The following is a 15,795-nucleotide window of genomic DNA, read 5'->3' on the forward strand; positions in this document are numbered from 1 at the left end:
TTGCTCCTCAAACAGGCCTGGAAAATAGCACTCTCATAAGCTCTGTCATAATGCCCACTGGCTGGCTTGGTGACTGGTAGCAATCAATCCACAGCAGCCTAGGGCAAGCTGTAAAAGCTGACTGGGAATCCAGTTCAAATCATGCCAAGATCCCTGGTGCAGCAGTGAGCTTGCTACGATTTACCAGACTAGCTATTTGTAAGGTGAGCTTGTGTAGCTGCAGATGACACCATTGTCATTGCTGCAGTTGTGATGCAGGAATACCCAGAGGGGAGAGAATACATTTGCCAAATGGAGTTTCAATAAATGCCCATTTTACTACTTGCAATCCTTACTAAAAGTTATGTTAGAGCCACGATCAACCTCAGCCGCAGGAGCTCAAACGGGGACCCTTTTGCTATTCTTTCAAAGTCTGAACCAAGTATGAACCAGTATGAACGAAGCGTGGAAAAAAAGTTATGTAGATTTCCTAGCAATTTCATCAAACCTGTTACACAGGAGACGCCAGTACAAACTTGATTCGGGCAATCAGATTCTCCAAACAATGAGCAAAGCAGATTATTCCACCCATGTGCAGAAGGCCTTTGTTCTATTTTTTGTCAGACTTGGGAAAACATATTTTTTGTGTCTCTTCCTTAAAGCATGTCACTGCAGTGCAATACTTATAGACTCATAGAATGGTAGGAGTTGGAAGGGACCTTTAGAGATCATATAGTCCAACCTCCCTGCAGAAGCAGGTTCACCTAGATCAGGTCACATAGGAACATGTCCAGGCAGGTCTTGAAGACCTCCAAGGAAAGGGACTCAACAACCCCTCTGGGCAGCCTGTTCCACTGCTCCCTCACCCTACAACAAACTACATAGCAGAAGATATGAGACCTTTTGGATTTTTTCAATCTTGTTATTAATTCCAGGTTATGTAACAGTTAATGTTTTATTTGGAAAGATTTTTCATTATATTTCATTAAAATATAGTTCTATAGGAAGAAAGTGTTTATGTTAAAACATGTTTTAAATATTTCTCCAATGGCAGTAAGACGCTCCAGAGTGTGACTTATGATGTCATAATTCACACCTAGTGTGTTCATTGGTCCCTTGGCCTTTGGCCTCATGCCTACAATGCAGTTGGTAGGGAATTATTATACCATAATTCACACCCTACTGTGTCTTATTGCTTAAATAACCATACCCCCAGAGGTGTCTTAAAACTACCATTAAAGTTTATATTGTGTATCAAAATGTGTTTACAGGGCTGAGAAAATATACTATTGACATTTTTAAATGTTGAGAAGTAGTTTTAGCAGAACTGTACAGTGCTTGTAAATTAATCTGCCCAGTGGAGTATGCACCAGCCAGTTACAGTATTCCTTGAGTATATGAAGTCCTCTCCTGCACATTAAAAAATAGCTTAGACAAAAAAAAAAAAAAGGAAAGCCTTATGAATTTAATATTCTAAAGGGAAAGATTAAACTCTATGAGCATGCTAATGCCCTTAATATCCAATGAACAAACTAAAATATATTTATATTTGCAATAAAGCAATTTCAGGAAGCTGGGGTTATCATCAGATAATCACTCCTCCACATTGTGCCTTATTGCTTAATTTTTAATATGTGAAACAAACAAAACTTCTAACAAATCAGTCACTCCTTCAGTGTAAGTTAAGAAGAATCAGATATGTTTTACACTTTAAAAAGTCATTGGTCTTAAACCCAAGGGAATTCTGAAACCATATGAAACTGTATTTATAAAATAAAAACAACAGCTGTTGGCGTGAGAAATTTTTAAAGCTTGTAAACTTTACTTGTTACTCCTGAAATAGCACTTGGTGATTTTTAGTTGTTGTAGTTACATTCCTATTGCAGGTTATAGCCAAAATTTTATCTTAAAAACGTTCAGAGAAATACGTGCACCAATATTTCACAAAAGATCTGTGTACAGCATGAAGTGATAAGCCTTTTAAATTTTGTATTGTTTACAAACAATGGTATGATTGTTGAATAAGTGAATTACGTTTGCCTTTTTGCCAGTGATCCTTTCTTATTCTTTCTAAGAGGTTGACTTATTTTCATTAATAACTTTATTATACTGCAGATCCTTTGTGTGTGGGACAAAGAATTTCATTAACTTGCTAAGAAAGCGTAATAGATTGTAGCATAGTTCTAAAGTGGTAGTAATAGCCATATTCATTGTAGTTTTTAATTCTGCTCTCTAGTACTGACATCCCTAGTAATCCTGTTATTCTTATCTCTGTAAAGCCTGCTAATATCTGAAATGCTCTGAGGAACCTAAAATAAGTTTTGCCATTCGCTTGTTAAATACTAAATGTAATTAAACTCTGTACAAGTCAGTTTTACAGAATGGTATTAAACATTTTGTGGAATTGTGTTCTAAATATATAGTTTTTAAAAAGAAAACACCACCTGAGCATAACTATTTGACAATAACTGAACAAAACAGAAGAGCGTATAAGCAATGCTTTTCTTCTAGTTTTGCTGTTCTCTGTATACTCAGGATTTTCTTTTTTGAGAAGAAATAAATAAACCCCAGTGCTAGCTTATTCTGTGGCTGTGAGAATTAGATCATTAGCAAAGACCGTCTGTCCTTCCACCAATGGTTTGGCCCTTTCCCCAACTGGATGAATGTATGCTGCATCTGGCTGAATCACGGATTTTGCTGTGAAGTGTATTAGGCAAAAATTTTGTCACATCACGATTTGACATTTTGAGGATTTTTTAGTGTACTAAAGTAAACAAAAATAGCCTCCTCTTGAATTAGCTAGAAGTATTTACTTCAACCTTAAGTAGCTCGTTTTGGATCACATATAAATCCTCTCTTAGCCCTTTCTTATTTCCTTTCCTGTCAACTCAGGTTAATTTTCAAAGAGATTTTATGATGAAAAAGAAGTGATTGAATGAAATCACAACTTAACATAATTTTTAGAATGAAATGTTTTCCATTAATAGTACTGAAACAGAATGTTTCAAAAATTTCAACATCTTTTTCACCTTTACCTACTGAAATTGTTGGAGACAGTCTGAATTTACGCATAATTTGAACTCCTCACAGACATACTTTTTCATGAACCTGCTCTTTACTGAAAAGACTGTGCTAGTGAATATTTGTTTTGAGATGCAGAAGAACTACTGAGGTTATGCTTAGAAGCATCAACAGGGAAAATTTGACAAGTACAGGTTCATTATCGTCAGAGCAATGTTCATGTGACAGCTATTAGCTAATGCTTCTGCCCTCACTGCTTTTGTTGATGCTGTACCCCCATCATTCAACTGCAGAAAGAAAAGGGCTAAACCTGTCATACACTCCCAAAGAAAAGGGAGAAATATACTCCAGGCCCTTTCTAATTACTGATAGTATACATTACTTAAATATTTGTGAAAGTGACAATTTGAATGCAACTTCCTCACTCTCTAGATGTGAACAAACCACTAGGCTAGAAAGCTGTGATAATGAAGCAGCCACAGCTACTAAATGAACAGCTGTGGAGGTATAGCTCCTCTATCTCACAACACAGTATAACTTGGTGGTCAAGAAAATACTCTGAAAACTAGAGGACCTGATTTTACATCATTTCAGGAAGAAAATTCCATGTGGATCATTTGAATTAAAACCATCTCTAAGTGGTTTTAGTGCAGAGCCTCCCTAATAGAGTCATCCCACAAATGAGAGAGAGACTCACAAAACAGATAGGCAAGTTTCAGTGTGAGAGGACTAGGATAGAACAGTCACGCACGGGTGGGTAAGCTTGGGTAAGTGTTCTGAAAATCACCAGACATTACAACCTTCCTTGTGGTTCTGAACAGCAATCTGAAGCTAGATTTTTTCTAAATCCTTGTTTTATGAATCTAGTCCAGATCAGTTTGTGCAGTTAAGAATATGTTGAATAGAAATTCCTCCTCTAATTTATTACTCTTATTTTATTTTAGTGATCAGATTAGTAAAAGTGTTTCTTCAAGTCTAGCATTTACTGATACAGCTCCCATGTCTGTAATCTGAATTTAACATTTAAAAAAGGGGGGAAAAAAATAAAGGACAATATGGAAATAAATGTATTTGAAACATATCTTCTCAGTCCATGCTGAGATCTGGGCTCCCTGAGCCTCAGACCTACCATCAGTAACACGTGAGATGCCTTGTCGTCAAAGATCAACACAGCTACCTTCAAGTAGCCCTCTTCTGCCTTGATTTTCCATCCTTTATGATTCCTGAATCCTCATCAAGCAACTTAACCAAGGTCAGACATCATGCAGCTTGAAAGAAACTGTGTCTTTTTTGCCTTTTTTGTCTCCTGGGGGCGACAATCTAAACCTCAGCTTCTCTGAGGTGGGAAACATTCTCTTTAGTTGATCAGAGGCACAATGATGGATGCTTTAGATCAGATATCTCATTCAGATGTGCTTGCTTTTCTGTACCAGATATCTTTCCTTTAAACATTCTGCAGCAAGTTTACTTGTTCAACATAAACCTTGATTTGTAGCTGGGGAACGTGGGTCTAGTTTAAGTCCATGATTTTACAAAGAACTTCAGTTAAGTTCAGCATTTGATCCCAGCTGATTTTTAAGGCCCAGAGGTTATCTACTTATTTCTGTTTATGTTTGAAAGTCCTGCCTGAACATCCAAATAAGCTCAGTCAAAACGAAAGCAAACAAAAAAAACCCTGAACAAGAAATCACAGCAAGTCTTTAGATCTAGTCTTTTATTTAATGGGAATAAAAGGCCATGCCTTTTATTCAGATCTTGTAAGGTAGTTAACACAAGATCTGGATTTTAGATGTCTTGGCCCTGGAAGGACATATATGACCAAGCTGGTTTTCCATACTGCCTGTTCTAGGCTTTAATTTCTGACTCTCTCTGACTTATTTCTCACAGTGGAAGAAGCACTGTAGTTCAGGGATAAAAGGAGAGGACCTCATCAGCATGGAACCCTATGCATTCTGATGGGCATATGTTGGCACACAAAATGAGGAGACTCCATCTTCCCAGGAAGTTCCGAGCTAGGACAATAAATATTCCCACAGTTCTTAAAGCTCCTTATCTGCTAAAGCACTGGGACGCTGTGTTAAAGAAAAGTGCTATCAGACCTTTAAGAATGAGAGTACAGGCGTGTATCAAGGTCAATGTTCTTGAAAATACCCCCAGGTAAAAGTGAAAGCCCAGGCAAGGACACAAAAGTCCTTGAGGTGAACTGCCCAGGATTATACTTACAGTTAGGAACAACTATTCATAACTTGTGGAGTATGCAAAAGATTATAAAGGATAAAGAAGAAAAGTACTGGAGGTGTGGGAGAGATGGGAGAAACCAGATTTATAGTCAGCTTTGTTTTATTTTGGTTTATCCCATTCTAGTACTAGAAGAAAATATATATAACAGATACCTGGAAGATTAAAAGATTAACGAACAGCTCTTATGGGGTGATATGTATCATTTCACCACATTGTTGTCTTTAGTAAAGTAACTGAACTGGTAGAGAGCATCAAAAGCCTTATTAATGTTAAAAGACAACCCAGCTACTGGGTGGGTTTTTCTTTTTGTCTTGTCACATCCCTGAAACAATCTCAGATAAGGGCTGTCATAGAGAAATTTAGCTTGGAAAGAACATCTGGAGGATCAGTCCTTGTAAGTTTTCCTGTGGCTGCACTTCTGTTAGCAGAGGCCAGTAAAGGGCTGGCATTCTTTCTTACAGAAGCATACTCTCAACTTCTTACTCCTGTGGACCCTCATGTCTTTTTGGGAAAGCTACTTCCTATACAGTCTGTCCCCAGCTTGTACTCTTGTACAAAGGTTTTCCACCGAGGATCTAAAATGTATATTTGCTTTTGAACAATGCTGTTTCTTCTAGACCACTCCCTCAGGCTACCAGCATATACTGTCCTCCAGAGCTTCACTGAAATATTAACTTTTCTTCATTCCAGCACATACACAGAATTTGCTATCAATACACAAATTTAATGAATTTCCAACTCATTAATAAAGACAGTACTTCCCCGTATTAGTCCTGTAGGAATGCTACTATTTCACTGACAATTGGATTTTGTGCTGTTGTCACAGGCTTTGAGTCCAGTGGTACAGCCAGTTTTTTACCTGCCTTGAAGTTCACCTTCCCAGATCAGCTTGACTATAGGATGCTGCAGTAGACAGCAACCTTGATTTACAGTGTAGATAAATAGATGATTGAAAATAAATTCTTGGAAAGTAATCACTGGCAAACTGGCAGGAAAGTGAGATTTCATATGGGATCTCTTCTTAGGAGATATCTGAGACCTGCTTCTTTTCCAAATTTTGTGATCTGAATGGATGACTGATCAGGAAGAACATATATAAAAGTAAGGATGACACCAAACTCAAACGAGTTTGTAAGTGAGCCAGAATTCAAAGTGATGACACAAAAACTTCCACAGGTTCTCCCACACTGTGGGAAAATAAGAGATGTCTATTTCTCTCCCAAAAGAAAAGCATACCCACAGTCTCAGAGACAACAGAGCTTCAAGACTCATAGCTCTCCAGAGAGGCAGGGAAAAAAAGGAGTTTGGAAGACCATGTTTAGGAACTGAGTAGACTGGTAGACTCTGTGTGTAATGTGAGCTGGTGAACTGTGGCATACAGCAGTCAACATGAAAATACTGGTGTTTTCATAATTGTGGTATCACAAGGAGATTATGCTTTGTGAATGTGTGTGTGTGTGTGTGTGTGTCTCTTTTGCTGTCCATGTTTGTAACTTTAACATTTGCTTCTTAGCAGGTAAGAATACAAATAAATCCCTTACAGGAACACTGGGATTCACAATTCAACCTTGACAAAGGGTCTGCAGATGCTCTGCCATTAAATGACTTCATGGTGTTAGAAATGTCCTCCTTTCCCTGTACAGCCAATGCAGGATAGCTCTGAAACCTGATATTTAGAGAAATAATATTTCCATTGTCCTCTTTGGCTTTTCGTACAAGAAAATAAAACGTGGATGGGAGTTCTGTGAGGAGGTAAAGCAACATTTAGTTCCATTTGTGAATAATCAGAGAACATATACAAAGGTATTACTGGACAAGGAAGTATCTTCATGAGACAGCTGAAAATGAGGTAACAGGTGATTTTATCTCTCCCTTTCAATATTGCTTTGCTTAAAGGAACAAGATTTTGTTTTAATATATTCATTACAAACAATGAATTACATTATGACAATGAAAAAGATCTTGAAACTACCAAGAGCAAGGAGTTATCATCTTTTTCTTCCACGTACTGCTATTACAGATCTGTTTTGCCTTTCTGCAGCCTTGACATGAACACAACACCTTTAAAATATGATAAGATAAACCTCTGTAATCATTCAGCTTTCAAGGTCTATGAGATTACAAGCTAAGGGTGAGCTGTGGTAGCTCTCCAGCACGTGATGAAGCCACACACTCGTTTCCCCACAAGACTTCAAACTGCCAACAAGCTGCAGCAAAAGTGCTCACTTAATTTAAATGTTGAATGTTGTTCCATATATAGAAGACAAAAGATATGCTGCTCCTTGCATAAATGTTCTTCTGAATTAGAAATTATTACTTACAGATTTGAGAATGTCTCTCACCTTAACTGAGATTAGTTGTCCTAAAGAGGCTACTTCACTATCAAAAACAAGTGGCAACTACCACAGAAAATCTTTCCTACAACTTGTCTGGGTCAAGTGAGTATCTCTGAGAACTTACTATGGCCTCTAATAAAAGCATAGCTCTTGCTTCTAATCACAGAACCTCGTTCATTATGATTCCTAATATCCTGTAAACACATATAGGTATATAAAACCCACAAGCTATGACCCAAGAGCACTTGCAACATGAAGGGGGGCACCCGGACACATGGAAGTTTCCAGTGCAAAGCATGTCCTGAAAACTTCTGTAGACAAGATGCTTGTGGCTTTGGAAGTTTTGCTTTTTCCCTTGATTACAAAGTAAGAGTCAGTAAAATAGCACACCTTAAGACATCAAACATTGAAATGTAGTGAAGTGCAGATCTGAAGTGATGAGCAATCAGGTTCAGCTCAGATACAGTTTCAGTGGAATTTGTGAGTGCTTTTGCTGTAGGTTGTGCAAGATAAGGCTGAAAAGGTCTGCTGAAGGATAGGTTGGTTCTGAGAGCTAACAGCAACATTCTTATTTAATAGATCTTTTCATTCCATGTATTTCACTTTATCTACTCTTTTTAATGGCAAAAACCAGTTTAGCTACTGGTAAATACACAGTTTAGCTGTGTATTTGTTTTTCCAGTTGTGCTTCATCATTTCACCTCAGCTCAGTTGGATCATTAAGACTTTTTGCAGTGGGAATGAAGACAGTTGCTGATCAACAATTTATTCTTCAAATATTTAGATCTGCATGTGTTCAGTAATGTAGGCTTGGTAGCCTCTGTGCTTGTGAGCAACACTCCTTTTATTTATCAATTATCAGATGCAAAACAACTTGTTTTCCTCATTTGAGACTGATTTCCTTGCCAGGTAAAAGTATTCTTATTGTGCTGTTCCTAGAGTCTAAGACATCCACTAACATCATTTTTGAGGCATCTGTTGAACACGCTTGGTGCTTCGGATTCTTTTTCAGTAGGATAGACAAAATTTCTGTAGCAACATTGGTAACCTTAGTAAATTCAGATCTCTGTGAACGTAATACATGAACTGTTAGTACATGCTGTGGCTTTAAGCATTGTGGTTAGAATGAAATCTCTTTCCCAGCCACATAAGCCACCGTGCACTCACACTCATCACATTAAGAAGTTGAGTTTTAGCCCTGTCATCTTCTAGCTATTAAACTGTAACTTGTTCTTTAGTTTACATGTGATCTTTTAAAAGAAGGTCCATTAGTGCGCTAAGGCAATTGTATACTAGGAAATAAGGATAGAAGAACATTAATCACAAAATCCTGATAGTGTATTAGATGCCAACAAATAAGCAATCAAGTATATAAAAGCAACTTGGAATATTTCTCCTTTCATATTCTTATCACTTTTCATTCAAATGGAAGTTTTGGCCTTTCAGTATCAGTATAACATGGAGTCGAAGACACATTTCTACTTCATTACATGCAGCAGGAAAGGATCATACAATAGAGAACTATTTTCCATCTCTCATGTGGATATGGTCATTATTTACTGGAGGCTGTTTTGTAACACAATGACCATCTGTCAGTAAGCACTGAAAACACTCAATCCTGCTGGCTGTTATTGTTAAAATGCCAAAATCAGTGACTACTGTGAGGGATTAATAGATTTTTTTGCACTAAGAACAATTACATATTTAGAAGGCCAAATTAGCTCTCATTGGAGCCTGTATAAATCCAGAGCTACTCCACTGGAATCTAAGTGTCATCTCTAGATTTATAGCAGGGTAGCAGATGCCGGATTTTGACCCAGACCTGCAATGGAAACATATCAAGGAAGAAGCTCCTTTTGAATCAGTTATTTTTTGAAATATTTCTGACTGAAAACAAAATACATTTACGTTAAATTGCATAATGAAAAGAACTGAGACCGTGTTTTCTCCTCACGTTGGAGGGATGGCTCAGAAATATGTTCTGCTCTTCTGCAGTAAGGTGCGTACCATTGTTGTTAAAGAGGTTCAGTTTGCAGTTATGTTCATGAAGGTTTTCTTTCATGCGTTGCATCACATGTCTGTGCATACTTGGTCGGGAACATTGATGCTCAAAGGACCCATTAGCCACACTAGTAGACTGGCTTACACTAGCAGTCTGGATTACAGCTGGAAGTGATTCTGCACAAACTGGTATAATTAAACCCTTCAAGGAAAGTCTGGAATGAGATTCGTTCAAATGCAATCATGTGATTACAAGTACATCATTAACATTTTTTTAATATATATAAAGGGAAGTGGTGTCCTCAGGGTGGCACAGGAGCGAGAAATATGGCCTATACATTGAAGGTCATATGCTATACAGGGATGGGAAAACATTTCTTAATCAAAAAAATCCCCTCTCCTTATCATTTATTATGACCATGGGCTATAATTACTTATCCTATTAACACACTTAACTCAGTTAATGATTTAGTTGGTAAGTATTAGACATTTCAACTGAAGGAGGAATAGGAAAGCAAAACAAAGGAGTGATGGTGGGGCTCTAGAAGCTGAATATCTCCAAGAAGTCTTTGGAAACCCTCAACTCTTTTTGGTTTCATGGGCCATTGCGGGGCTTGCAGATAATCCACATTTCACACGGAAGGCTCTTTCATATGGTCCTTATGATTATCATAGAATCATAGAATGGTAAAGGTTGGAAGGGATCTTTAGAGATCACCTAGTCCAACCCCCCTGCCAAAGCAGAGTCACCTAGATCATGTCACATAGGAACATGTCCAGATGGGTCTTGAAGACCTCCAAGGAAGGAGACTCCACAACCCCTCTGGGCAGCCTGTGCCAGGGCTCTCTCCCCCTCACAGTGAAATAGCTTTTTCTTATATTTAAATGTAACTTTTTGTGTTCCAGCTTCATCTCATTACCCCTTGTTCTGTTGCTAGCTACTATAGAAAAAAGGGATGTCCCAACCTCCTGACACTCACCATTTAGATATTTGTAAATATTAATAAGATACCCTCTCACCTCAAAAGCCTCATCTCCTTGTTAAATCCCATCTCCTTCATTTCATACTTCTCTTTGACACCTTATTGCCAAATGGCACATAGCACGCAGACTTTCAACACAGATGAGTTGCATGAAACAATTTCATAAGCCTCTATCACCCCATCACATGTGTGAGACAGTAGGCAAGGAGTGAATGCAGCAGGGACAAAGAAAGAGAATATCCCAGCATGCATCCTGGGAGGAAGGGCATAGCTCTGCATCTTCCTTCCCTCCATCCATATATATGCTTAGCATGGAGTGGGAGCACGAGAAGAGAAGCAAAACAGGATGTTTCTGTCATGTGGCCTGACAAAACCATGCTCATTGGAATGACATCTTCCTGTACACACAAGACAGGGGCAAAAAATGTAACTAGCTGAAAAAACAGAAGTATTTTCTTCCAAGTCTACACAACTTCCACATGCCCAGAAGCAAAGATCTGAAAGCAGCTACACCTGTCCATCTCTCCACTCTTGCCTTGAGAAAGCATGACAGCCACTCTCCCAAAGGGCCGCCAGGTGTCATTTTGCAGCTACATGCAACTTACACGTACTTCAAACATTAAACATTTACTTTTTTGATTGCATGCAAGTCTTATCAAAGACCAGCATTATGTGGCCCTGGGGACATCACTTAACCAGGTTCTCGTGGACTGAAGATCATTTATCCAAACCTTTGTTATCACTCACAGTTATTTGTTGACACAAATAGGTTCTTGTGGTAGTCAAGCTCCATGGTCAGTCTTTTTTGGCTATGATTGGTCACATAAGTCACAAGGGGTTGCTTCAGTTTCCCACTCAGATGACATAAACTTTATAAACAGGCAGAAGCTTGTTTAAATTGCTAGGCTTTGACTCACATGCTGATAGAAAGCTAGGTGCATAGTAAGCAGGGCAATCCCACAGCCACACAGAAGACAAGGGCAATTTTATTGGCCAACTGCCCTCAAATGCCATGCATTTTCATCTCAAACATGGTAATAATTCAGGGAGTCTTAAGCAGCAGATTTCCAAGTGGTTGTGGTTCTGAGTATTAAAACGAACTGCTCAAGAGATTTGTTAACACATGCAGCAAAATGATTTATGGAAATAATAGTCAGTAAATAAGCCCCAGAGATATTCCAAATAAATTATGCCATATCTGTTCATTTACATGAATATTGCCTTCAACAACTTCTGTGACTGCTAGCTGCTAAAATAACCTATGAGCTGATGTATTTACTGTACTCTTGTTACATGATACCTTATCTGAAAACAGTGAGGGTGATGAGCCATCTTAGGTTAAGATGTGACACTGTATGACATTTAGCTTTTGTGATGCGATGAGGTAATGTGACATGACATGAGCGTATGCCATGAACCAAAGGTCAGAATAGACTCAGATAAACACACCTGCTTTCAGCCTGGCCAGTCACTGTCAATTTGTAAAAAAGACTTTGAGAGCAGCACACATTTCTGACAACAATTGATGGTCATGAAGTAGGTGTATTAATTTATTAGCAGCAGAGCTTACCGCCTACTTATCCATAACACCTTTCCATCTAATGGATATTGGTAAGAAAACATTTCTTTTCCTCAGAAGTTTTACTTATTTGTATGTTTAATTTTGGGCAGCTTCCTGAGCCAGATTCAGAGAGATAGTCTATACCGAAGAGCAAAATACTTGTTCCTCAACATCTGCCACTGTCTTATGCAGGAATAACAAATACATTGTCTCTATTCCTATGCCTGAGAGATCACTTTTTCCATGCTGCATGTCCTCAATGGTAACCTACTTTACTCAGTCTGCCTCTCTCATTCATTTTGGAGACTTGTTGAAACTTGCTGTGACTGTCTTCTTGCTTGTAGACCTGAATATTCTTTGGCTGAAGACCATAGCATGGGGAGGAAAGGCAGATGGTATGTACCTAGATTCAGTTTCAGGGATGCAGAAGCTGGCAGGCACTTTCACATCCTACAACACTGTCAGAGCCAAAGGGCCTTACCAAAATCGAGACATGCACAGAACACATAGACATCCAAGTCCAAAGCTGTGATCCTGCTCAGCTGCTCAAATTTTGCTAAATCCCATTTCAATATTTCAGTTTAAACTTTTCCAAATACATTGAGTAACACCTCAGTTCATGCACAGCCCTGCTCAACTGTCAGCAGATGGGAACACGATAGTCTCCATTCTGCAGCACTGATGTGAAATTAAAAAACACGTCTGGACTTTGGCATATGTGTGCTGTGTGACCTCATAGACATTTCAAATGAAAAGGATAAGGCTTTTTAGAGTGTTGTAAGATGTGAGGTCAGCAAGCCAAATCCTCTTTCTATGCACTGGGTCAGGACTAGTAGGATCTGCTATCTGCAGATCACCACTGTCAGAGGGGATGACTTGCTGTTACACAGTATTTTACACACTGCTACAACTCCAGTTTCCTTTTCCATTGTTATGCCCTTCTAATAAGTGAGGATTATTTCCTGGTGCCCAAAATAATTATTTTGTATTGAAGAATTCAAAAAGATGATTTCCTCCTGCTTTACCCTGTGACTACACAGGTTCTCTGTGTATTTTCCTCTTTATCGTGCATTTTGTGTTACCATGCTGAGATCTTACTTGATGAAGAGAATGAAAAGAGAGTGAAAGAAACAAGAGAGAAAGGATCTTTCAGTAGCACATCTTGCAAGAAATGCTCATGGATTTGCATGTTTCATCACAGTGTCCAAAACTACCAAGTGTATGAACTGTGGCATTTTAAAGCCAGAGCTCTCAATATGTTACCACTGACATCAACAGATGCCTTTGTAGATGTCAAGCTGTGATCCCTCTTACTTAACTTTAACTGCTTAACAGTGAGATGAGCACTTCAACATTTTTGCATTGGCTGAGAGGCAAGCACACTTAAAAAGCAATACATTTTACCTCCTTGGATGCCTGCTTTAGAATTCCAGTGTTTTCTGTTCACACCAGAAGCAGGTTGGACAACAAGCTTAGACCATACACTGAACTTTCAGGTGTTAGATGTGATATTATCCAAGTAAGCTAATAAATATACTTTGTGAATAGATACTTCACAGTTATTAGGAAACAAAAGAGCAACATTCCCAGGACTCTCTCTTCCAAAAATTGCAGATATTTGTGCTACCACACATATACCCATTTTTCTGAATTTTTACTTCTGATACTGAAATCATCCTCACTTTGGCTAGAAAGTTTATGCAGCTTCAAAACTAGTAACACAGTGAGTCAAAGGTAGAACAGACATTTTTCATTATGCCAGTGGATTGTTGTCATGGGTTTGTATGGAGCTGCTTTTTGTTTGGTAACAGGGGGAGGGAGCTGCAGTGCTGGTCCCAGGAAGCAGTTCCCCAGCTCTGAGGTGGACCCACCTCCAGCCTGGCCAGGCCAATCTGGCACCTCTGCCATCAGTATTTAAGGAGGGAAATCTGCAGTGAAGGAGGAGGTGGAGGAGTGGTACAAAATGAATGTAACCGTGTGGACCCCACAGACAGAGAAAGAGAAAGAAAGGAGGAGTGCTGGACTGGAGACCCTTCTAAAACCTGTGACTGGCCAGGACACAGACTGTGCCCCTGCAACCCATAGAGAACAATGACAGGTTTGAGAGCCACTAATAGCTCCAGGTGAGTGCGCCCAGATGGGCAGGGGACTGTGTGAGGAGGTGGCCATGACACAGGCCGTGCTGCAGAGCCTGCGGGGCCCAGAGACACACACAAGAGGTGGAGAGGAGCTGCAGCCCTCAGGATGAGCCCATGTCGGAGCAGCCCATGCAGGGCTGCCTGGCCTGTGAGGGACCCTATGCTGGAGCAGGGAGGACTGGCAAGGAGTCCTTCTGCCTTAAGGACAGACAAACGGCAGGAGCCATTGGGGAAGGATTGACTGAAACCTCCATTCCCTGCACACCTGAGCTGCTCAGGGGGAAGGAGGTAAAGACGCTGGGATCAGGGCTGTGAGCCTGGGAAGAGGGGAGGGATGGAGAGAAGGAGATCTTAAAGGCCCTGGTTGCACTTTTCATCATTCACCTGACTCTGTATTGGTTTTGGTTGGATATTTCTGTTTGTTATGGTTTTGATTTGTGGAAGATTAAATTCATTTCTGTTATCTTCCCCAAGCTGAATAGTCCTGTCTGTTTTGCCTGGGACCATAAGTGGCAATTGAGTCTCCCTGTTCCTTACTTAGGAGGTTCCAAAGGTCCTTGGTACTTACAGCTGATTGTGCTCCTTTGTTCCTGGATGGACCTAAACCAGTACAACTCTTTTTCTCTCATCAGTTATTTTTTATTATCTTGCTTACGAATTTCAGAGCCACAAATCCCGACAGATCTGAATACTACCTTATTCTCTACTTTTTACCCATTTATCTGATCCAGGTTTACATAAGGACTTTGTTATTGAGCTAAAATGTGTTACAGCAGTCAGAACAATTTGATGACCTGGAAATATTGGGTGGTTAGACACATGTTAGATGAGTAATTAAAAATGTCTTTGCATGTCTGGTGTTAGCTGCTAGCCTTAAGAATTATAACTGAAATATTGGATAGACCCTTAGGTGTGGTCTGAATTTATTCTCCACTCTGTTGAGAAGAAACATATTTCTCATTTTTTGGGCTTCCTTAGTCCTGCTCTGATGTATGGCCAAATCTGAAACAGGCTTGAAATTGTCATTTTTACATTCAATGTTACTTATTTTTCTTTCCATTCTTTGATAGTACCTTTGATACTTTTAGTTCTTAAAACTGAAATTGGTTTTAGTGGCTTCTTATCTTTATTTTATTCCGACGTAAATGGCAAGTTTGGTGTATGGCACATTCTCAGAGGAAAAGCAGAATATCAAGGAAAATGAATCTGAGAATGTTCTAAATTCTCGGAATCACATATTAGAGACAGGAGTCAAAAATTGGTTTTGTTTTCCTCTCTATAATCAATGTAAACTTAATTGGATGCAGTATATGCCTTTTTTTCCTATTGATTTTTTGTGTTATTCTTCATGTTTGACTGCTGGTTTTCTAGCATGTCCGAGCTTTTTGAATATTATTTTCTTCATATGTTTTTTGAGTTCTTCCCATTTAACTGCTGCTGAATTCTTTTAAATGAAAAAAGTAATCCCAGACAACACACTTGATCTAATTTTACAAACACATTTAATTCTGCAAAGCAACAGAACAATCACTGGG

The sequence above is a fragment of the Colius striatus genome, chromosome 1, assembly GCF_028858725.1.
Source record: "Colius striatus isolate bColStr4 chromosome 1, bColStr4.1.hap1, whole genome shotgun sequence".
NCBI lineage: Eukaryota > Metazoa > Chordata > Aves > Coliiformes > Coliidae > Colius > Colius striatus.